Source organism: Equus quagga, chromosome 4 (assembly GCF_021613505.1).
Source record: "Equus quagga isolate Etosha38 chromosome 4, UCLA_HA_Equagga_1.0, whole genome shotgun sequence".
In the NCBI taxonomy this organism is placed as follows: Eukaryota; Metazoa; Chordata; class Mammalia; order Perissodactyla; family Equidae; genus Equus; species Equus quagga.
In genome coordinates this window covers 5,754,467-5,779,133 of record NC_060270.1, presented here as the reverse complement: position 1 = coordinate 5,779,133, position 24,667 = coordinate 5,754,467, and the positions used below count along the sequence as shown (strand labels likewise).

General features: G+C 42.4%; 1 long non-coding RNA gene and 1 pseudogene across 1 annotated transcript; one reads left to right on the top strand and one right to left on the bottom strand.

Annotated features, from left to right (window-relative positions):
* Positions 1 to 2,507: 2,507 nt before the first annotated feature.
* Positions 2,508 to 3,477, bottom strand: LOC124238141 (actin-related protein 3-like; annotated as a pseudogene).
* Positions 3,478 to 13,701: 10,224 nt separating this feature from the next.
* Positions 13,702 to 24,439, top strand: LOC124237908 (uncharacterized). Its single transcript, XR_006888177.1, has 3 exons — positions 13,702 to 13,828; positions 23,635 to 23,750; positions 23,967 to 24,439. It is a non-coding gene; the product is annotated as an uncharacterized LOC124237908 (long non-coding RNA).
* The last annotated feature ends 228 nt before the right edge of the window (positions 24,440 to 24,667 follow it).

Sequence of the window (24,667 nt, the reverse complement as noted above, 5' to 3'; positions counted from 1 at the left end):
CACAGATTTTTCTCTGGCTTGTGTTTGTAAAATAACTTCTTGTAATCTGCTTTATGTGCGTTTACACATAGAAAAAGAAGTAAAAATATATTACAAAGCCTTTATTCTTACATATTAACTATATGAAATTTAATTTCCTGCCTATCAAAATACTTTTCCTTTTAATTAATTGTCAATTAGTTTCTCTTATTCTTCTTGTAATACACTCCTGAATTACTTTCCTACCTGCTATAAAATTCTATGAAACTATTCATTATGTGTTAGAAAAATATTATTCTGGATGCAGATCTCCAAAAGCTTTTTTAAAAAAAGCTATTTATCATCAAAATCAAAAAAACTTTTGTGCTTCAAAGAACACTTTCAAGAAGGTAAAAAGACAACTCAAAAAATGGGAGAAAATATTTGCAAATCATATATTTGATAAAAGACTTGTATTCAGAATACATAAAGAGCTCTTACAGTCAATAATCAAAAGGCAAATAACCCAATTAAGAAACAGGCAAAAATTCAAATAGACACGTCTCCAAAGAAGATATACAGATGACCAATAAGCACATGAAAAGACACTCAACATCATTAGTCGTTAGGGAAACGCAAATCAAAATCACAATGTCATACCACTTGACACCCACTAGGATGGAGGGTTATAATAAAAAAGACAGACAATAACAAGTGTTGGTGAGGACTTGGAGAAAGTGGAACCGTCATATATTGCTGGTAGGATTGTAAAATGGTGCAGACACTTGGGGAATCCGATTGGCAGTTTCTTGAGTAGTTAAATATAGAGTTAGCATATGATCCAGCAATTCCACTCCTAGGTATATACCCAAGAGAACGAAAACATGAGTCCACACAGAACTGTCATACACGTGTTCATGGCAGCATTATTCGTAGTAGCCTGAAAGTGGAACCAACCCAAACGCCTGTCAGCTAATGACCGGATAAAGAAAATGTAGCATATCTGTACAGTGGAATGCTGTTGGGTTGTGTTATGGACTGAACGTCTGTGTCTCTCCCCCAGATTCATAAGAGGAAGCCCTTATCTCCTTGTGCTGATATGAGGAGGTGGGGCCTTGGGGAGGTAACTCAGTTAGATGAGGTCATGAGCGTGGGGCCCGGTGACAGGGCTCCTCATGAGAAGCTTCCTTGTAAGAGCTTCCTTATAAGAAAGGAAGAGACAGTGGAGCTGCTTCTCTACCGTGTGAGGACACAGCGAGAAGGTGGCCATCTGCAAGCCAGGAGGAGGGCCCTCACCAGGAACCAGATCTGCCAGCGCCTTGCCCTTGGACTTCGCAGCTTCCAGAACTGTGAGAAACAGACGTCTACTGTTTAAGCCACACAGTCCATGGTATTTTGTTCTAGGAGCCTGAGCTGACTAAGACACGTCGCGAGAAGGAATGACATAGTGATACACACTACACATGGATGAACCTTGAAACCATTATGCTAAGTGAAGACGTCAGACACAAAAGGCCACCAAAAAAAGGAAAAAGAAAAGAAAAAAAACGAGCAGAGAGGGAGCAGGTCTGTTAAAACCACCTCAGATCAGCTAATAGCGATCTGCTTGGGCCTCGGTGCTGCCGCTCACTTCTGACACAGGAGAGGCGAGAGAGATCAGAACATCCCCCTCAGAAGCGGGCAACTGTTTGCACACACGGGGCCGCCCTGGGTCTGCCCCCGACATGCTGGGTCAGAGGCACCTGCTTAGACGAGTGAGCCAGGAAGAAATCTCGACGAAACCAGTGTGCTTAATACCTGAATCTTGTGAGCACTGCCTTTGGTTTTTTTAAAACTGTTTCAACAGTCTTGTCTGTACTTGAACAAAATTTCTTTTTAGCAAGAAAAAGCATGCAAGTAATTAGACTTAATCGAATAGACTGGCTTCTTTGTTCTAAAAGCACTTGCAACAAAACTCCACCTTCTTTTAGGGGGATGGTCGCAATCCATAATTACTGAAACCTCTTGTTCCATCTAAGAATAATGGCAAGTGTCATGAGGCTACTTTTTAAATATTTTTAAAATTTATTTCTTTTATTGTGGTAACATACACATAGCATAAAATTTACCATTTTGACCATTTTTAAGTGTATAGTTCAGTAGCATTAAATACATTCATATTGTTGCATATGAGGCTACTTTTTGAACTTTATCTTTTACTTGGTCATTTTTTTCCTTCAAAATATAAGAGTTGGGGCTGGCCCCGTGGCCGAGTGGTTAAGTTTGTGCACTCCGCTTCAGTGGCCCAGGGTTCACCAGTTCAAATCCTGGGCACAGACCTAGCACTGCTCATCGAGCCATGCTGTGGTGGTGTCCCACATAGAAGAACTGGAAGAACTTACAACTAGGATATACAACTGTGTACTGGGGGGCTTTGGGGAGAAAAAAATAATAAAACAAAAAAATGGAAGATTGGCAACAGATGTAAGTTCAGGGCCAATCTTCCTCACCAAAAAAAAAAAAAAAAACAGAGAGAGAGAGAGACAAGTTCTCTTTGTGACACTCCTGTGTCACTTCTGCACATCCATTTCAGTGAGGGTCAATGTCCTCCTAGAGAGAGCTCTGGCATCAATAAGATAATTCTGAATTACTTCATCTACTACTTCTTAGGTAGGTTATGTGAAGTCTGGATTAGCAAATTCTGGATGAAAAAAGATCCCAAGGATCTGCCATGACCAACGTCAATGGAAAATTCTTTCTTTAAGATTGCCTTCATTCCAGTATACTGTTAATCCGCTTGGCCCATCGGTGTCATACTTGTTAAATTCTTTTGCTAAATCTGGGCAGACAGAACTATGGCACTCCTTACTTCCATAGCTGCTTCCAGGGGCTGCTCTGGAGGAATTCCTGCTTCTCGGCCTCTGAGCAATTGCTGAATGAAATACGTTACAGCTCGCCCTGTGATTGGAACGTGCTTACCTCAGCTGCCAGTCACATGCTCTGCAGCCACAGGACGGACAGGAGTGACACCGTCTTCTCTGTCTGCTCCATAGCAGTCACTATCAGTTCTCCTGCTTGTTTTGAGGTTCAGGATGCTGTTAATGCAAGAACAGCCCGCACAGCCGTGTGCAGGCCTGGAGTGTTGAAGGACGCAAACAGTATTTCAGCGGCGTATTCTGTTTTCTGGAGTATTCAGTGGCGGTTTAATCAAAAGAAAGTAATGACTTTCAGGTTCTTCCTTGAGTATTTAAAGAACGCTTGCTCTGTAGACTTTTCCATCAAGGCACAGTCTCCGACTACGCCATGGTGAGCAGCCACTTCAGGGTACATGTGGCTTTTCTATGACTTCACCCCAAGTAAAGAAGTCTAGGACGTCGACCCTCTCATCGCCCTCTTTGGCACTTAATGGCCCACTTTTGCTGACTCCTTGATAGCAATACATAAAAAGACAATAAACTGTGCTTCCGTGTTTCCAGCGTGTTCCAGTTTTGCACACTCGGGGCCACAGTCCACCTCGCCAGCTGGTAGCTGCCCGACCATCTTCCTTCTGCTCCTGCTGCCGTCCAGTCTGTGCTGGCTCGGTTCTGAGATTGACGGCAGGGCGTGGGGACTATCTAACCCTTCATAGCTGGACTGCCTTCTCCTACAACTTCCTCCTCTCACACTGCCATCCTTAAGATGGCCACAGGTGCCCACGCCCCAGTCAGACCCAGGCTGGCTCACACCGGAGTGCTCTGTAAGATTGTTTAGAAATGGAAGTTATAGGGGCAGCAGGAGAAAATTTTGATTTCTAGGTTTTCTTTGCCTCATTGTTTATCTCAAAAGACCTAAAAATCCAGCTTAGCCTAGAATACAGTGTCACCTTCAATTTTGACAAGAATCTAATACAGGTAGGTTAGAAATCAAGTATGAAAAGAGCCAGATGGACGCAGTGCCAAGGCTACGATCCCTTAGGAAAATGAACAGGATGGAATGGGTGAGATCACGGATGATGCAACTCGGTGTGGTCACCAATCGAATGTTCAGGTTGAATCCACTGGTAGAAGGTGACGTGTCTGGAGGAAGACGGGGGAGGAGAGAAGTTAGGCACGCTGAGGCAGGTGGGTTGTGGCAGGTTACTGCAGGAAGTGTATTTTCACCAGCAAGCTCCCTGGGCAATGCTCTCAAACCCAGATCCACATCTGAGTGATCCATGTGGTTAAAAAAAGCAAATAACAGCTGCCTGGAACCCACCTGAGGCCTACAGAAACAGGATCTCCAAAGGTGGCTTTTGTACTTTTAAGCTTTATAGGAGATGGGTTGAGAAGGGCTATTTGAGCCAGAGCAATCATTTTGCAATGTCCCAGAAACTAGTTTCTACCTGTAAATAGCTAGGAGTGGCCTGAAGAGTTAATAGTCTCACTCCCCAAAAGGGCAGACGTTGTGGATTTCCACTCACAGTCAAGATAGATTTGAACTCAAGAGGGTAGTTCTACGTTGCGAGGCATGTTAAGAACATGCAAGTCAAAGAAGTCACGAGACGCAATGGGGAAGTGAGAAAGGCTTCGACGACACAGAGCAGAGCAGAGGCAGCAGGTGGGTCCCTGCCACTGGCCTCTTGTTGGGGTAGCTCCTCAGTGGGGGGGCGGGGGGTGTCTCTCCAGAGCAGGGCAATGGGGACCAGTGCAACGACAATGCTGTCCAATACAGAGCAAGACTGAGTAGAAGAGGCCAAAACAGGCACAGGAATCAACTCCCGCCTGATGTTGTAACTGAAGACGCTGCCTGTTATCTTGGCTCGATCCCTAGGAAGGAGGGCTGGTGACCAAAATAAGGATCACAACAGGGTGCTAAGTGTTTGTACTGAGCTGTAGGTGCATACAGGTTGACAGCTTTGTAAATTCAGGTATCAGTGTATCCACAATATTTTATTTTAATTATATTAAATTTATAGTGCACTAAAAGCTCCATGAAATCAGACTTGGTCTATTTTGTTTGCTGCTGTATCTCCAGTATCAAGAACAGTGCCTTACACTTGGCAGGTGCTTGTAGAAGCTCAATAAATGTTGAGTAAGTCCATCGTTCCAAAGATGAAGTTAAGACCAGCAGAAACGCCTGACCCCAGCTGAGCCTCACCACCACCAGGTTGGGACGATGCACCGTTGTTCCCTTAACAGGGGCACGTGTGAAATTAATGTCGAAGTTTGGTCTTAAGTTAGTTGTTTACCTTCTTATTTAGTCTCCTGTTCTTTCTAGGGGAGAGTTAGGGTCTTAATTCCTTCTTCTTCTCAGTTAAAATCAAGTCTCACATCCTTCATCGTACTAAGTGGCATAATGTCAAGGACTTCATGGTAGCACTCTTCCAAGGGTATTTACATCTTCTAAATTGAAAGGATGATGGCTTAGTGTGGCATTTGAATCATCATTTTCATAACGGGGAAATAGTTCTTTTTCAGTAATCAATTGTTCTTGCATTGAAATTCTTATTGACATTCAAAATTTTGAGAAACAGTGTGCAAAGTGCTTTGACATACATTGAACTCTGGACCGAGGATGAAACTCTTAGCAGAAAAGAGAAGCTGTGTCTGGGCAAATACGGGGACAGGATCTGTGTTTCCCCTTTCCTCTTCTTTTTCAGAGAATGATTCCTCTTTCGCCCTGACTCTGAAGGATCTGTGAATGTGTCGGCAGTTCTCCTTGCTCCTATAGGAGTCATGCTAATAGTTACCAGGATCTCATAGCATCCTTAGCATTCGATTTGATTCTGGGGAGAATAACCCAGGTAGCACTCCACAATCAAGCGACTAGAATAGCATTTGAAGTGTTTGCCTAAGTGTCTGTGGGCAAGGTCAGCCGTGCATTCCAAATATTCCATAGACCACCCACCCTGAGAACTCTGTTGGGGCACGCACACACACACACACACACACACACACAGGGACCCGCCACTAAGAGACACGCGCTCAGGAGTAGGCAGGTCATGGTCACCAGCCTCTGGCAGCTTTGGCAAAAGCATCAGTTGGCATTTCCAACTTCTGGGGTTTGCTTCGCATCCAGGGCCCACATCAAACACATTGCTGCAATTAAGCAGACGGTCTGCCACAGTAGGTTTCATGGGAATGCTTTCTTGCTCTTCTCTGACACATATAAATGAGGTGAAAAGTCCTGTTTTGCTTTCTTCAGAGGCTGAAACGTAAAGATTATAAAGGACGGGTCCGATCGTAACTTAGCAGCTCTTGAAAACACATTCTGCAGCTTAAACCAAATCGTTTTCTTCCTGTGAGTAAATTATCCAGCATTATGACTTTCTGAAAAGCCTATACCATCAGGGTTATGCCTTCTGTTGTTTTTCGTTTGAAGTTGTTGTAACATTTACTCCTTATTTTCCTTTCAAATGGGAAAATTGGTGAAAATACTTTGTAAGCTGTGATGTGCCATTCGTGTTTAAACTGCCAAGATTTCCAAGGTTTTGAAAATTGCATTTGGCACTATTTACAGCAAGGATTTTTTCGTGCTTATTGATTGTGTTTCTGGTTGTATTTCGGCAGCAGATGGCTCCTGTCTGGGGCGTTCGTCTATAAGAAGCTATGATTCCTTTTGCTTGCGATGCCGCGTGCTTTGAAGAAAGGGCTCTGTAGCTACCAGCAGAAGCCAGAGCCACATCTGTGATTCAGATAATGCCAAAGGCGCTTCTGCTTAGATAATTGTATGAAGCCAGGTGAGATTAATTAGGGACACAATATACTCACAACGGAGGCATCGGCTTTGGTTCCATTCCCGTGGCTCCCTGGCGCCACTGTTAATCTCGGAATTTTAGGTAGTGATGGTAGAGTCCAGACTCACCACCACCGTCAGGAACTTGGAGGAGACTTTCAAGGCACCAGGGCTGAGGCATCTCCCTACCACTGCTCTTTCGCCCACTTTTGCAAAGGAGTCGCTTCAGTGGGAGGAACAGAGCAGGGGAAACCCAATCCTGAGGGCGAGTGAAGGTGCAAGGGCCAGGTCTTCGGCATTGTGGTCAGGTTGGGGTGGCTGCCGGGAGTCCGAGGCTTTAGGCGTTTTATTTAGCTTTTCCTCCTGGAGAGCCTCTGACCCAACCTCAGTTCTTCAGAGGTGGGACCTGGATGGAATGGGCTGAGGCCAAACCAAGGATTTGGGGCAAAGAGAAATTTATGTTCTTGTTAAAGGCAAGGTTGACTTGGGATGCCAAGAAATGTCTGCGTCCTGCAGTCCAAGTGAGTTGGTGGAGAGCAAGAACTCTGATACGGAAGGTTAGCAGTGGAGAACGGGAAAGATGGAGTAAGCTAGGCAGACCCTGGAGAGCCCTCTGAAGTGAGGCAATGACGCGTTGATCCCTTTGATTCCTTTTGGCTTGAAATGTGACTGATGGGAAAGCAATTCCTCCTACTTGGGGTTTTCATTGCCTATAGCTCCTCGCATCTGAATCGCTGGATCTGAGAACTTGCTGAGCTAAACGAGGACTTAGAGACCCCAGGTTTTCCTCCTCCCCATCACCAGGTGGTATTTTGATGCGCTTGTCTGGGAACTATTCCTAATAGAGAGGTCTGGACATCAAGCTTCAGGAGTAGAAAACTTCCAGGAAATATCATACCAGGTTTGTACACTAAATGATTATTTCTAAAGATGAGTACATACTTATTAGTGCACTCGTGCAATCAGAATAATTAGTCAAGGATGAGGAAGGAGTTAATTCAGCTGGCCTGTGACCCGGTTTTCCCCTGACTACAGGAGATGTTCTGGGTGGGATGGGGGGAAGAAGGCGGGTGACCCTAGCTAGTCTCCCAGTCAATATGGCTTTGGACCTCCAGGTAAATACATTAATGATATATGTTGGCAGGAGGTTTTCTCTCTGAAATGCTTTTGGTAAAATGTCCTTGAAGATTGACATGAGAGCTGGGGTATAAAACAGAGAAGTTTCATAGATGAAATGTTCCCTTACTATGTGAGGCAACCCCATAGATCCTTCTTTGGAGAGCTTGTCTATCACTCTGTGCCAGAGAGGATGTGCTCACTGGAGAAGAAAGGACTGGGGAGCTGCCCCTGATGTCCCAGAGGGACATCTCTCTGCTCCATCTGAGCCCCTGGATCATTACGGAAGCTTGATGCTGGGGAAGGTCTTGATTCGTGTGAGTCTGACCCTTCGTTTCAGCTCAGGCAATGATCAAATAGAGCAAAGAAAACAAAGTGCTTCTAGTACATATGCCCATCCTCTAAGATCCATTTTCTGTTCTTAGCTCTTTTTTTTTTTGATAATTTTCCGCATTTAATTTATGGAGAAGAATAAAAAAAAGGAAAGCTTTTAATCAAGTTCTTTAAGTATTCAATGAGTTAATTTTTTCTGTTTTTGTTGTGATAAAATATAGATAACATAAAATTTACCATTTTATCCTTTTTTTTTTTTTTAAAGATTTTATTTTTTCCTTTTTCTCCCCAAAGCCCCCCGGTACATAGTTGTGTATTCTTCGTTGTGGGTTCTTCTAGTTGTGGCATGTGGGACGCTGCCTCAGCGTGGTCTGATGAGCAGTGCCATGTCCGCGCCCAGGATTCGAACTAACGAAACACTGGGCCGCCTGCTGCGGAGTGCGCGAACTTAACCACTCGGCCACGGGGCCAGCCCCCATTTTATCCATTTTTAAGTGCACCATTCCATGGCATTAACACTATTACATTCACAGTGTTGTGCAACCATCATCACTATCCATTTCCAGAACTTTTTCATCATCCTGGACAGAAACTCTGTGGGCATTAAACACGGCCTCCGCATCCCTCCTCCCTGAGCCCCTGGTAACTTCTAGTCTATTTTTTGTCTTTGTGAATTTGCCTACTGTAAGCACCTCACCTAAGTGGAGTCATACACTATTTGTCCTTTTGTGTCTGGCTTATTTCGCTTAGCATAATGTTTGCAGGATTCATCCATGTTGTAGTATGTATCAGCATTTCACTCCTTTTTAAGGGTTAATAGTACTCCATTGTATGTACCTACTACATTTTGTTTCTCCATTCATACCGTTGATGGACATTTGCGTTGTTTCCATTTTTTGGCTATTGTGAATAAGCTGCTATGGACGTTCGTGTACAAGTATCTGAGTCCTTGTTTTCAATTCTTCTGGGTATATATCCGGAAGTGAAATTGCTGGATCATATGGCAATTCTACATTTAACTTTTTGAGGAACACGGTACTGTTCTCCACAGTGGCTGCACCATTTTACATTCTCACCAGCAATGCACAAGGATTGTAATTTCTCCACATTCCTGCCAGCACTTCTTTTCTTTTTTTTTTAATGATTGCCTTCTTAATGGGCATCTTAGCTATTTTTTTTAGCCAAGTCTTATTATCAAATAACAATAAGATTAATAATATTTTACTACCTACTAGCTTGTCCCTATGAGCAGCTGGTTGCATCTTTCTGTCCAGCTCTGCCTCTGGAACAGCCTTGCTCCTGGTGCAAAACTGTCAAGTCCGAGCTTCTTAGCCATCTCTTTGGAGGTCTTTGTCGATGTCATACCCCTCTTGTCACCTCCAGCCTGCCTGTTTGGGGAATTGATGGGTGAATAGCAGAGAAACCTGTTGGACGATTTGGAACCACTAGCATAATGTCATTCAACAAAGATAGCTCAGGAACAAGTTCCTTCATCGGCCTTCTCTGCCGGCTCTTTCTCCAGTGTGCCGTCTTAGTCGGCTCTGACCATCCATGCAGGTGGAAGGGGATTTGACGTATCTTTCCTGAACCTTTGCTCTGTTCATTGTTCTGTTCTTTTTGGTATGGTTTGCCTTCTAGACAGCCGAAAGGCATATTTGTGTAATGAAAGTAACTTTCATTTGCCAATGTGATTATTGATATTTTGAATACAATATTCAGTGAGTTATCACCGAGGAATTTCTATTACTGATTATTTAAGCCATCATTGCCTTAAAAGTGCATGCATATTCTGAATGTCACAGATTGTTCTTCGGTTATTGTTGTTTGTAAAAGTAACCTCTGCTCACTTCAGATCTTTAGGGCCTGTCTGCTTCTGTTATGGCTGAGCCCAAACATTCAGCTTGCAGTTGGCACTACAGAGATGGGAGGCCAGGCTGGGGCCTGTTCTCTTTCCTGGGTTGTTGATAAATCTGTCAGCCAGGTTGTGGGGGCAGGATTTTTTAAGCTTTGCCAACTGGCAACGGATGTCCTCCAGGGGATGAATGTGACACCCTAACTCCCTGCTACAAAAAAATACACACATACATAGTAACACTCATTTGCTGTTTCTGTGATATACTGTGGGCTATGGAAATCTCTCAATAGGATCAGTCAGAAGCAGCTGAGTACAATACATCCTTTGCTTAACTTATTATTTTTTTTAATAGAAAAACTGATAAAGGTCTTGTGTCTATCTTTCTGGTACTTTCCATAAGTAGACAGTTTTATAAAATAAATCTGACGGTACTGGAAATAAAAATTTAGATTCTTCACTTGAGAAACTAGGATCTTGAGTTGGTGTAAGAGTTTCTAGAGAGATGGGTGATTTTAACAGATTCTAAAGTGGTTTGTCAGCTTTTGAGAGTCATCGAGGATCTTGCCATTCGAAGCGTGGTCCGCGGACCAGCAGCATCACAATTGCCGGGGAATGGGTTAGAAAGCAATAATCTCAGGTCCCTCCTCAGAGCTGAGGGAAGAAGAGTCTGCATTTTAACAAGATCCCTAAGGGACTTGTAAGCACACTCATGTTTAAGAAGTGCTTGTCCAGAAGAGCCTCTCTATTTAAATTTAGAGGAAGATTTCCTTTAAATCGAGTCACAGACTATTTGAAATGCACAACATGCTCCTTTTCCTCTACTTGAGTAAAAGAAGACCCGAAAGATGAACTTGAAAATACTGCATCTTCATTCAGTGCCTATTCATGAAATTTTGTCCGTATCTTAATTGAAATACTATTTCTGAGCCCTTTTAAATTTCTCTGTAATTTACTCAGTATCAGTTGTAACCTTAAAGTGAGTTTTCAGGGATATGATCTGTTCCGTGTAGCTTGGGGTAGATTACAAACTGACAAACCTTTCTGGATTGTAACCTGATTTCAGCTCCTCCACAGCCTCTGGAGAGAGACTGAAGAAAGTCATGAGACAGATTAATAGGTTACTGTAACATCTTCTTTCATAACTAGTTTAACAAATACAAGGATTTTATTTTAAAATTTTAGGTTTTATTATGTTTTTAGGTTTTATTTTTATATTTTATGTATTCATTTATTTATTCACAAAATATTTATTAAGGGCTGGAAGGTTTTTTCCCTGAAAATTTTTTTTCCTATTCTGGAAGTGTTTTAGAATTCAATACAAATACAATTTGAGTAAATTAAAATATAGCAATTGAGGATACAAAATATATATTTTATTTCTTTATTACTACTTGATGTGTTTTATGTAGAAATGCTGCATGAAAGGATCATACATTAAAACACACATATCAACCAAAGTAGTTTTAAAATACCTCTTTTAAATTTCGGGTGGGAATTACATTTCAAAATACTTAGAATTTTCGTCCTTAGGTGCATGTACATGATTCATTGCATATAATGTGAAATATGATTCACTTTCATCCCATAGCTTCCATAAATAGCTCTGACATTAGAACAAACGTTTAAGTCCATGTGTAAAGTCTGGCAATACTCAGGCTTGACTTTTCCAATTACTTTTCCCACTAGAAGTGTCTAAGGATGTGGAGTTGTTGAAATATCTCTGCTACTTTGCCTTGGAAAGTATTTCATGGTGTGCTTTGCAGAGCAATTGCCACATCGAAGGAGGAGTTTATCGGCTCCTGAGAGAATGTAGAGTTCCAAGAGTGAGTGGCTTTGATGTTTAACAAGACGCTCAATGGTAAAACTGAACACCATGCTTTCTTCCTCATCTTTTTTGGTAGTGATCATCACATTTTAGAAAAATTAAGAAATCTCAGGCTCCTTCACCTGCTGATAACGCTGTATTGTGGCCCCGAGCATGTACACACACAGATGTCCTGTTCTCAGAAATAGACGAGAGGGCATGAGGTCATTTGTGATGAACATTCTGGTCCCAGATTATTCTGAAGGGTTTAGTGACAAAATATACAATAACAAAGTCATTTGGCCCCCATTAAAGTTGTGTGTGAGCTGCTTGTTTTTAAGAAAATACTCACAGACATTAAATTGATAATAATTTCAAGATATTTTCATTGTTTTGTGCAATGTGCGAGCAGAGTCTGATGTGGCTGTAATTTTTGTGTTTTGTAGAGAGACGGTCCATAGACATTCCCAGGTAGAGTGTCATCCTTTTGTTAGCTCTCACAACCTTTCTTAGTTCTCCTGGAGAAAGGAAAGCACCCAGACAAGCCAAATAAATTGCCCAGTTTCACGCTGTTCGACGTTGCAGAGTTAGAAAACAAAGTAACGACCTTTCAGTTCTCACTGTGTTTAAATTACTTAATGTTTACTGTGTTCAAAGATGCTGGAATCCAGCTTCTTCTAGCACAAGGGGGCTCAGTGTAGACAGCATGAGGAAGTCCCAAATAGGAGGAAGCATGGGGAAAAGCTGTGTCCTAGCACACACCTTGACACTTCCTGCATTATCTCATCTTATATTTATGAGGATGGAATATAATTAATGCCCTCTTAGGTAATCATGAAATTATTGAGCACAACTCCCTTGACTGCATGTTGCTGTGGCTGCCCGGGGTGGAGGTTATAGAGGCCTGGCAGCGAATCAGACATGGACTATCGGCTTTCAAGTATTCTTCTCTAACCCTCGCCACGTGAATATCACCCCCGGGTCAAATTATCATATAGGCCCAGACAAGCTTACTTTACTGTTTATTTCTCTGCAGGGGCCGCAGCACGGGTGTGAGACACCCAGAGAATCAGCAGGCATTTTCTTGATTGTACTTAAAAAAAATGGTTTTCTTAAGAAGATATACACGTTTCTGATACGAATTCCAGAAGTGGAAAAACAATAGTTTTGGAAGTCAAACATGTAAAGACAATCAATAAGATATATTACTATATCTTGTCCCTGTAGGAACACTGCCACTTTCCCCTCAAGGCCAACTCTTTAAAGTTAATATAGTTTAAAAATTGAATTGGGAAGGACTAGTTGGCATTTGATAGTTAAATATATATAATGAAGCAGAAAAAATAAAAAAACTCCAAGAAAGACAATCGCATCGCTTTATTTCACGGAATAACAGCTGCGATGCTCATTTGCTGTCTTTTCAGGCTAATAAAATTTATTCTAAAACAGCCTTCCAAATACCACTACGAAAGCCAAGAATTTTTTTCTTTTTGGTAGAAATCAAATGACTTCTTGCAATACTATTTTATGGAAACTGCTGATTATTTTACCATTTGGGGATAAAGATATAGTCTCAAGAGCTGTCGAAATTCAACTACATCAAATTCAAATCACCACTTCTTACGCTGGGCTGCTGAAAACGTCTAATTCCAAGTGCATCTCCATGTCGTTGTTCACTAAATCAACGCACAATTACTCCGACAGTGACGGTCAGGTGGCCGTTCATGCGGCGTTTTGGCCCGGTCTGGGGTGTTCTTCTTTTGCCCGTATTTACCACTGACTGATAGAGAGTCCCTCTCGTCCTCTCTCACCTCTTTGTTGTTCCTGTGGGGGAAGGAAGGGAGTGTGCCAGGCCAACGGTGGTGTCGCTTTAATTAGCCCATCCAGGGCTTGATGGAGAGTAGGACGAAAATAGTAAATACATTAAATGTTAGAGAGCTCTCCTTGGGGTGAGACGGAAAGTCAAACATTAACCTTCATGAAGAAAGATATTTGGCGCTTCTGCCAGAGGAGTCTGATGAGTCCTGGTCTAGGTTTTGTTGCTTTCATTTGGGTCTTCATGATGACGTGTGCGGACGTTCCCGCTGAAAGTAAGGATTATGCTGTCTGTCATCTTCTTTATGTGCTTGATTTCAGCTAGGCTCTCTTTTATATGTCTTTTCATTAATTGAAACGGTAATAATGATAATAGTGAAAACTAATGTTTATTTTGAATTTTATTTAAAACTAGTATTTATTGAGTGTGCTTATTCTGGCCAGTAATTATTATATTTGACATATGTAAATGAAGTAATGTATTATTTGCAATAGTGGGGAAACAATGGTAGGTGCTATTATTACCCCCTTTGAAGAGGTGAGGAAACTGAGACACAGATAGGTTCAGTAATTTTCCCAAGATTGCGCAGCTAGTAAGAGGTATAGTCAGAGTCCAAATCCAGAACCTGTTCCTTTCATGCCTATGTTAGATAGCTATTTGCTCACGGGCAGAGCACACGGTAGCTGCCACCGCTGGCTGGTGTGGGTATTGTCTGTCGGTGTACTGGGGAGACTCACAGGGTATTGGCATGGAGATGCTAATAAATAGAATCAATTTTCTGCATGACATTCTGAGAACGGAGGTGGTGAGAAACCGTCAGCACGGTCACATGATGGCCTCAGCTCCTCCGACCCCTTACAGACTGCCGGCTCAAGGCAGCTGAGTCTCAGGTTAGCTATCTGAGGCTATTGGCATGTGCGTGGAGAGTTCTGGGCCACACTGCTCTGGATAAAGCACATGGACACCATGACTCAGTTCCAGCTAGTCCTCCAGCTTGTACTTGGAAAAGTTGCAGGAGGATAGAACAAAGATTTTGAAGTAAAAATTGTGACAAGAATAGAATTGGTTTTGCCATTAACCTTTTGCTTAGAGATTCACTTTTCTTTTGCCCAGTCAGTAGCTATTGGGCAAAATAGAATTTTTGCGGTGTCAATGAATTTCGAGTTTGTCAAATTTTAATAGAATGTCACTCTCCCTGCCCCAATCCCTTTTTTCTCTAGCTTGGCCCTTTTGCGTTCAACTCAGCCAACTGTTGTTGACCAAGGTTCCATATAAGCAAAGCTCTGTGTTATGAAGGGCAAGGCACAATCCTTGTCCTCAGGGCACAAATAACTCTACAGCAGGATGGCCTGTGATGGGGGATGTCGTGGCTATAACAATGAAGCAGCACAGAACATAGACGCAGGAGAGATTATTTCTGACTTGGGAGGGGAGGATCAAAGCTTCAGGGAGAGAACAGAATTTGCAAACGTTGAGGTGAAGAAGAAAGGTATTCTAAGTAGAGAAAAAGTGTAAGCAAAGGTGAAAGATTGCAGTGCATGTTGAGGTGGTGGGAGGGGTGAGGCTAGAGAGGAGAAGCAGAAGAGTGATACGAGGGATCGAGAGAGGAGACCTTGAGCCTAAATTATGTGCGGCTTGACTACTATGTAGAGCTTGAGATTGGTAGATGCCATTGTAGGAGGTGAGCAAGTAACGGGTTTTAGGAATCTAACTATCCTGACCCTCAAGGCAGGATTTTTTTTTTAGGTGAGGAAGACTGGTTCTGAGCTAATATCTGTTGCCAATCTTCCTCTTTTTGCTTGAGGAAGATTGTTGCTGAGCTAACATCTGTGCCCATCCTCCTCTATTTTGTATGCGGGACGCTGCCACAGCATGGCTTCAAGAGCGGTATGTAGGTCTGTGTCTGAGACCTGAACCCACAAAGCCCCAGGCCGCTGAAGTGGAGCGTGCAAACTTAACCACTACACCACTGGGCTGGCCGCCATCAAGGCAAGATTTTAAGAGCCTAACTCTCTGTGAAGGAGGCTTGTAGAAGGCAAAGGCCAGAGGCAGAGACCAGTTGGGAGGCTTTTAAGATAGTTTGGGGACAGAAGTAACAGGACCTGAAATCCGGAGAACAATGGGAATGGAAAAGAAGACATGGACAGAGGTGGACCGATGTGTGTGGTTGGCTGTGCTGGGGGCGGGAAAGGAGGGAGAGTCGTTGGTGTTCCTCACCTCGAGACGAACGAGATAATCTGATGCAACTGACCGAAACAGAGAGAAACAGGGACCAACCTATTTTGCCTTTTTTTTTTGCTTATTTTTCTTGTGGTAGTTGGTTCCAGGGATCACAGGGAAGAGATTATTTCTTGAAATGATCTGACGATATGTTTCTCAGCTCTCTCTATGTGATATTTTTTGAAGGAGTAAAGTAGAAAAGAAATCTGTAAAACATTTTCTATTAGAATAATAAAACTAGTAGGGTATAAAATAGATGAAGGGATTCTTGAGATGTGTTTGTTTTTCTTGTAAAAGTGAGAAAGCCCAACAAGTTCAGCTGTGTAATAGCTGTGATAAATGGTACCGTGGGTGAATGTATTAGGTTTGAACTCCTTGTTCTCCTTGGATCACCCAGAAGTTTCATTAATTTAATCTTGCCTATAAAAGTAGTTTGGGCCTGTTTTATTGAAGCAACTTTCTGACATTTTCTTGGCACTTCTATTTCTGTCCTCATCTAAACAAGAAGGACAGAGACCTGCACATTTAAAAGCATGAACTTTCCTTGAGTCACCAAAATTTTGCTGTAATTAAAGGAAGACTTTACGTTTCTTTTTTATGTTTATGCTAAACATTGTGTTTATTCTAAATAAGTTAAAAATGTAGCTTTTGGGCCTGGCTGGGTGGCGTAGTGATTAAGTTCTCACACTCCACTTTGGTGGCCCAGAGTTCAGAGGTTCAGATCCCAAGCACGGACCTACACACTGCTCATCAAGCCGTACTGTGGCGTCCCACATACAAAACAGAGGAGGATTGGTACAGATGTTAGCTCAGGGCCAATCTTCTTCAAGCAAAAAGAGGAAGATTGGCAACAGATGGTAGCTCAGGGTCAATCTTCCTCACCAAAAAATAAGAAGTAGCTTTCTAGTAACACAAACTTGGCCAAGCAACTTATTGTGGATTTGCTGGGAAAGTGACTGCTGCCCAGCAGAAAGGAGAAGAGTGAAGCAGTAGTTGAGGACAGGACAATCCCATGTTCTTTACATTTGTATTTCAATGTTTTGCTCATGTGAGTAAGAGAACCACTGAAGAAGGGAGAGCAAGTGCGTGTGATTGAGAATTGGGATGATTTCCACCTCCTTGTCCTCTAGCCCAACTTGACGTATCGTCATACAAAAGCCTGTCCAAGAAGCTCCTGCCTGTCTAATCTCTCTCTGACTGTCATCTCCAGTTTGTTGACACAGGCTGGTTGCCTTCCAGTTAGGTAGGTAGCCGGGTGCCTCAATTCTTAGTCTCTTACACTCTCCTCTCAAGATGGTCAGCTTCACACGCTCCGGTTCCTGCTTAAGCTCTGTTATAATTGAATATTTATTTCCTGTCTACCAAGTCATATGTACACATTTCTTTCTTACCCTAGGAACTTTGTGGTTAAGGCAAAACTACTGTTTCTGTACTTAAATGATTTCATTGTGGGAGGAAATAGACTGATCATTTAAGTAAATCAATAAAACCTCTTTTGCATGACACAAGAAACACAGAAAGTTAAGTGTCTGAGATTTTTCACTTTTTAAAAAAACATTATTTTATTGAGGTCATATTGGCTTTTAACGTTGTGTAAATTTCAGGTGTACATTATTATATTTCAGTTTTTGTATAGATTGCATTGTGTTCCACACTGATAATCTAGTGTTTATCTGTCACCATACATATGTGCCCCTTTACCTCTTTTGTCCTCCCCCCTTCCCCTCTGGTAACCACTAATCTGTTCTCCTTATCTACATGTTTGTTTATCTTCCACACATGAGTGAAGTCATACAGTATTTGTCTTTCTCTGTCTGACTTATTTCGCTTAGCATAATACCCTCAAGGTCCATGCATGTTGTCACAAATGGTATGATTTTGTCCTTTTTTATGGCTGAGTAGTATTCTATTGTATGTATATATACCACATCTTCTTTATCCATTCATCCGTTGCTGGGCACTAGGGTTGCTTCCACATCTTGACTATGGTGAATAATGCTGCAGTGAACACAGGGGTACATAAGTCTCTTGGAATTGTTGATTTCATGTTCTTTAGACAAATACTCAGTAGTGTGATAACTGGATCATATGGTATTTCTATTTTTAATTTTTTTGAGAAATCTCCATACTGTTTTGCATAGTAGCTGCACCAGTTTGCATTCCCACCAGCAGAGTATGAGGATTCCCTTTTCTCCACATCTTCTCCAACACTTATTATTTTTTGTCTTGTTAATCATAGCCATTCTGATGGGTGTGAAGTGGTATCTCATTGTAGTTTTGATTTGCATTTCCCTAATAATTAGTGATTTTGAACATCTTTTCATGTGCCTGTTGGCCATCTGTATATTGTCTTTGGAAAAACTTCTGTTCACATCCCCTGCCCATTTTTTCATCAGGTCGTTCATTTTGTTGTTGTTGAATTGTCTGAGTTCTTTATGTATTTTGGAATTTAACCCTTTGTCTGATATACAATTTGCAAATATTTTCTCCCAGTTGGTGGGTTGTCTTTTCGTTTTGTTAAAGGTTTCCTTTACCTTGCAGAAGCTTCTTAGTCTGACTTCGTCCATTTGTTTATTTTTTCTTTTGTTTCCCGTGCCTGAGTAGACATGGTATTCAAAAAGATACTCACTAAGACTGATGTCCAAGAGTGTACTGCTGTATTTTCTTCTAAGAGTTTTATGGTTTCAAGTCTTACCTCCAAGTCTTTAATCCATTTTTAGGACACTTTGTGTATGGTATAAGATAATGGTCTACTTTCATTCTTTTGCATGTGGCTGTCCAGTTTTCACAACACCGTTTAGTGAAGAGACTTTCCTTTCTCCATTGTATGCTCTTCAAAGATTAGCTGTCCATGGGTGTTTTACTTTTCAAGTAGTGTTGATATCATTATTTTATTTTTAAAATTATAAATAGTGTATTCTGTTTACAGAGCACATGTTAGAAAACGGGCTACTACCAGCAATTTCTGGATTTAGATCTCTTCCATCTAAGAGAGTGAGTGATCTTCTAGATCTACATGTAAATTCTTAGGAAAGGACTCTTACAGGTCAGGTGTGGTATCTGGTGTCTGAGATGACCTCCCAGTGAGCCACGCTTCCTGGTATTCATGCCTTTATCAGGTTCTTATTGCTGCTGTAACAAATTGCCACAGATTTTGTGGCTCGAACAACACAAATTTATGATCTTACAGTTCTGTAGGTCATGAATCCACACGGGCCTCGCTGGGCTGACATCAGTCTGTCGGCAGGGCTGTGCTCCTTTCCCGAGGCTCTGCGGGAGAGGCCATGCTCTTGCCTTTTCCAGCTTCCAGAGACCACCTGCATTCCTCGGCTCATGGCTCCCTTCCTTCATCTTCAAACTAGCAATGACAGGCCAAGGCCTTCTCACGCTGCCATTTCTCTGGTTCTCCGAAGCCAAGAAGGCTTCTCCGTTTTGAAGTACTCACATGATTAGATTAGGCACCCCCAGATGATATGGGATAATCTCCCTATCTCACAGTCCATACCTTCAATCACACCTGCAAAGTCCCTTTTGCCTTGTAATGTAAGCATTCACGGGTCCTGGGGATTAGAATATGGATGTCTCTGGAGGGCCATTTTTCTTCTTACCATAAGGCCCTTATAAAGGCCCCTCCCCTGCATGTGAGCTGTCCCTGTGACTACATTGAATGAGGGATGATGCCGTGTGACTTCTGGAGCCTTGAAGCTTCCACCTGGGCCTCTTGAAATTCCAGTTCTTGGATGCTCCATGTTAGAACTCAGCTGCTGTGCTGCAAGAGGCTCAAACCACATGGAGCTGCCATGTGCAGGTGCTCTGGTTGACAGCTTGAGGTGAGCTCCAGTCGACAGCCAGCAAAAGCTACCAGGCACACGAGAGAGCCATCTTAGACATCCAGCCCAGTGAGGCTTCAGACAGTGGCAGGCCCGGCTGATATCTGCCTGCAGGTGCCTGGGAGATGCCAAGTGACACTCCCAGTGAGCCCAGCAACTCACTGAACGTTGAGAGCAAACCACCTATTGTTTTAGGCCATTAGGTTTTGTTACAGAACTGGATCATCAGACAGTCAAGCTGGGATGAGGTTTCTATCCTTTGACCAAACAACTCTGGCCAGGGGTTAAGGTCAGTGTATTTGTCAAATATCTCAGTTGCAAAGACTAGAAATTGACTCATTAATCTTAGCAGAAAAATAATTTCTCAGCCACTGTTGAGAGTTTAGCTAAGCTACTCCATGGTATTGCTGCCTCGGCATCCATTTCCTTTGGCAAAGGGGTCCGTATGGGCCTGAAACTGACCTCATGCAGGCACGTACGCTAGATAGCAGCCCATAGAGTCAGCAGCGAATGTAAGTTCCTGATGTGACTCCCCCAACAGCCCTGGTGACCAACAGTTTCCCTGCCTCCCAGTGCCTGCAGGCCTTATGCATCCCTTAGATAAGACCTCCGTGGGTTTTAATTGACCAATCTGGCTGCAGCCTGGGAAACCCAAAGCCCTCTACCCATGGACCCTAATAAAGACATGTGCCCCTGTCTTGCCTCTCTCTCTCTCTGCACTCTACTTTGACCTCCCATGTTGTCCCTCAAGGCACGCTGTGAGTAATAATCTTCTCTATTTCAATTTCTCCTGTGGTCTGTGGTTGAACCACGGCTCACCACCCGGCACCCTGTGCTCCACTTAACAAATGTTAATTTAACAGAGTCATAGCAGTTACCTGCTTGGAAATTTCTGCAATTTGGTTTGGATCCTCTCTTAGGAATGTTATGACAAGTGTATTCTGGTGCTTTTCAGTCTCTACTTCCAATTTAACATTCCAATTTGCAAATGAAATTGGGCATCTTCCAGAATCGTAAGGACGATTGGAGGACCAAGCTTGGAGGCTGAGCAGCCAAGAACAATGCCCAAAAATTATGTCCAGTGAGAATACTGCTCCATCACCAGAGGCAAGCTTTAAACATTGACTCCCTATTGGTAACAGCAAAGGCGCTGACCCTGGGTATCAGGACCAGTATCGCCATTTCTCCTCCCCAGAAAGTCCATCTCACTTCACCTGTCGCTCCACCAGGAAGAGTCCCCGTGAATCCTATTCCCTTGTGTCACTAGCTCTCCATTCAAAGTCCAGAGCGGTGCATCTGATTGATAGAATGCAGCTAGTCTGTAGCTGTCAGAAGTGTCCCCACCCCTCCAGGCCTCACTAAAGGTTTTGTTGAAATCATTTGAATTTCGGTTTGGATTTTTAAAAATATGGTGCCTTGTATTTCTGGGGAAATCTTTTCTTCGTTGTATTAAAATTATAAACATATTATCGACAATCATTTAGAATGAAGTATTTTTGCCCACTGATCTCATTACTCTCTGCCAATTCCTATACACCACTTGCCTTTCTTAAAATTTTTGGTAATTTTAAATTGTTTTTCTGGGAGACACTCTTAAGTAATGTTTTTCACTTAGAATGAATGAGTAGTAAATGTTTTGAGTCTTTGCACATTCAAAAGTTTTCTCCTTTCCCCTCACATTTGAATGACAACTTGGTTGTATATTGAATTCTAGGGTCCCAATCCTTTAATTAATTCTTTAGAGATTTATCCCATTTTTGCCTAGTATTAAGCTTATAGATAACTGCTTTCAGTTTATTTTTCCTGTCAGTAACATGTTTATTTTGTCTTTTCATTTGTTCGATTTCTCTCTTTATTTTTGAAGGTCAGGACTCTCCCTAGAACGTGTTCTGGGTAGATTTCTTCAATATGTCCTCTCAGTATCAGGGTGCTTTTCCACTCTGAACACTGTTTTTCTTTAGGTCAGAAAAATACAATTTTTTTTCCTGTGATTTCCTTTACAATTGTTTCTCCTCCATCCACTCAGTCTTCCTCAGAATCCCTAAGACACAATATAGACGTTTATGGAGAAAAAGTAAAATATCTGTTAAATGAATCGACGGACACCCCATGTGATTATTGCAAGGATGAAATGAATATATAAAACCCTTAGCACAATAACTGGCACATAGAAGTGCTCAATAATTATCTTTTTAAATTAGTAATTATTTTTGTTAGAAAAATTATCAATTTTATATTATTTTTATTAATTATTATAATTAAAATTCAAAGCATAATCCCTGGGATATACTAAGACTCAATAAATGTTAGCTCTGATTAGGAACAAGAACCAGTGCAGAGCAGAGAGCCCAGAAGAACAGGGCTCGGTTAAGGAGAGTGGATAATTCCTGAGTCCTGTCGTCACCCTGCAGACTCTCTCCTCTCTGCTGAAGACTGGTTCTCCCCAGGCCAGAGGTAGCTTTGGACCCTTTTCTGCCACTGCTTCTACACACTCCCTCCCCAGTCATTTCCAAATGACAGGAGCAGTAACCGCCTGATCAGTCTTTTGAATAGTTTTAAAAAATACATGCATTAGTTATGCTTGCACACACGGTATAGTCTTTCAAATTCAGTGGCTCAGGCAAAGAAAGCATCTTTTGGGGCTGGCCCCGTGGCCGAGCGGTTAAGTTCGCGCGCTCCGCTGCAGGCGGCCCACTGTTTCGTTGGTTCGAATCCTGGGCGCGGACATGACACTGCTCGTCGAACCACGCTGAGGCAGCGTCCCACATGCCACAACTAGAAGAACCCACAACAAAGAATACACAACTATGTACCGGGGGGCTTTGGGGAGAAAAAGGAAAAAATAAAATCTTTAAAAAAAAAAAAAGAAAGCATCTTTTGTAGTACCTCTTATCAGATGTAGTTAGGTATTTTATCAGACCACATGCGTCCTCAATTACACAACAACAGAGCTTCCCTCCGCCTTGGCCTCTGCCCTCTGGGGTGTATGTTGCTTCAGTGTCTGCAGCCAGTTCAGTCAATGCTCTTAGTTCCAGGCAACACAGTAGTCACCATTTCCTCTGCCATTCTATTGCCCACTTGATTTCATTAGCTCTTATTCATAGATTTATCAGTTTCAGTTTCCCAACTTGTTTTCCCTTATTTCTCGACTTAGAGCCTTTCAAATTTCAAAGCCTTCGAATTCTTGTTCAAAATAATTGTTTTATGGAAGCCCTATATGTAAAACAAATAAAAGCTGAAGTCTTTTGGTCAAAGATCCACAGCAGGAAACACAGGTCCTGCATTTCCCTGACTGCCAGCCGATTCTGCTGTTCTCATTCACTATTACATTCTCTCTTTCATCATTACTGTTGCAGCCTCTGTTTTTTCTGGACATCCTGCGTTACAGAACCCTTCTTCTGTGGCTTCGATAGCATTCTATTCAAATCTCCATCAATATTCTTGCCATATTGAATTTTAATTTGATTTTTCTGTCTTTCCTACGAGATGATGAAGTCCTTAGGCAGGGACTTTTGTGTCTCTAGTGCCTGGTAAGAGTTAGCACACTCAGTCAAACTTGGTTCAATGACTGACTCATCGACTGTGTTCAAGATCAGAGATATTAAATCAGACAGAGTGGATTGATAAAGCAGGAGTCTAAATGATGGACAGCTGGTGAAGGATCCAATAGGTAAGCTGTCATCAGAAAAGTGATGGCCCAAAGTGAGGACATGTATCAGTCAGGACCCCAACAGGAAAGAGACAGAACACTCAAATTAGGACATTTATTTACAAAGGGACTATCTGTAAAGTTGAATGTTCTGAGGTGTGGGGCATCACGGGAGATGCCCAAGATTAGTGTAGTAACTCAGGATTAGTGGCAGTTGGACTATTACCACCTAGGCCCAACTAGACAAGGGAGGGAACTGTTCCCAGAACCCAGAAGAATTCATGTAGGGGAGGCCTTTCTGAGGGAAGAGTGTGTCAAGGGACACAGCGGGGCAGGGAGTCAGGGGAACACATGCCCTGTCCTCACTCTCTCCTCTCCCAGAATCTCTTTCTGTGCCTCCTCACTGGCTGATCCCAACAGGAAGTCTGAGAGAAGAGAGCCTGTCACTGCAGTTCATCCAAGTCAGTGTCCCAGGGCAGCAGTGAATGGAAAGGATGGTGAGTGGCTCTGGAGGGGCAAATAAAAGATGTCCAGCACAAGATATCAGGTATGGGACTAAGTCTAAGATGAGGACGCTTGTTTGCCAGATTAGAGGGATATGGGGAGGGAGTTGTTAGCTCACTATATTATTGCTGCATCACAAAGAACCACTAAATCTAAGTGGCATCCAGCAATAAGCATTTATTTAGCTTATGTGTCTGTGTGTTTTCTAGCTTGGGCCCAGTTGGGTGGTCTGGCTGGAGCAGCTTGTTCCATGTGTCTCTCTTCCTCCTGGGACCATCAAGCTCACCCGTGGATGCTCTTCTCACTCACAGAGATGGAAGACGTACAAGGGAGCAAGGCCAATTGTGCAAGTGCTTTTCCGACTTTTGGTCATGTCATACTCCATAATGTTCTATTGGCCTAAACAAGTCACATGGCCAACTCTGGGATAGAGAGAGCATGTGACTATTTCTGGACAATAATCTATCATACTCACCAAAGATTCTCCTGCACCTTTCCTCCTGTGACCTTTTGAATATTGGCTAAGGGAAACATTGACAAATGATAGAGGATTCTCTGACGGATCTTGTGGAATTCTCTTCAGCATGGTCTCTCCTCAAAGCTGTGTAGTCATATACCTAAAAAAAATTTAGAATGTATTATCAATAGATTCTGCTGCTAATTCCTGCACGTTCAGCATCTCCATAGAACCTAAATTAAAATATAATTCAACACTAGGGAGGAGAGCCACACCACATGCATGCATATAATATTCTAGAGCTGGTGAATAAACCAACTAGCACTGGCATTAAAAAAATAAAAAGAGCCTTTGACGAAGGTACATGGCATTTTTGGGATGCATATATGGCTTGATTTCAAGTATAACTTGGCAAATCCACTGGCTTTTAAAAATGTAAAAATGAATAACTTT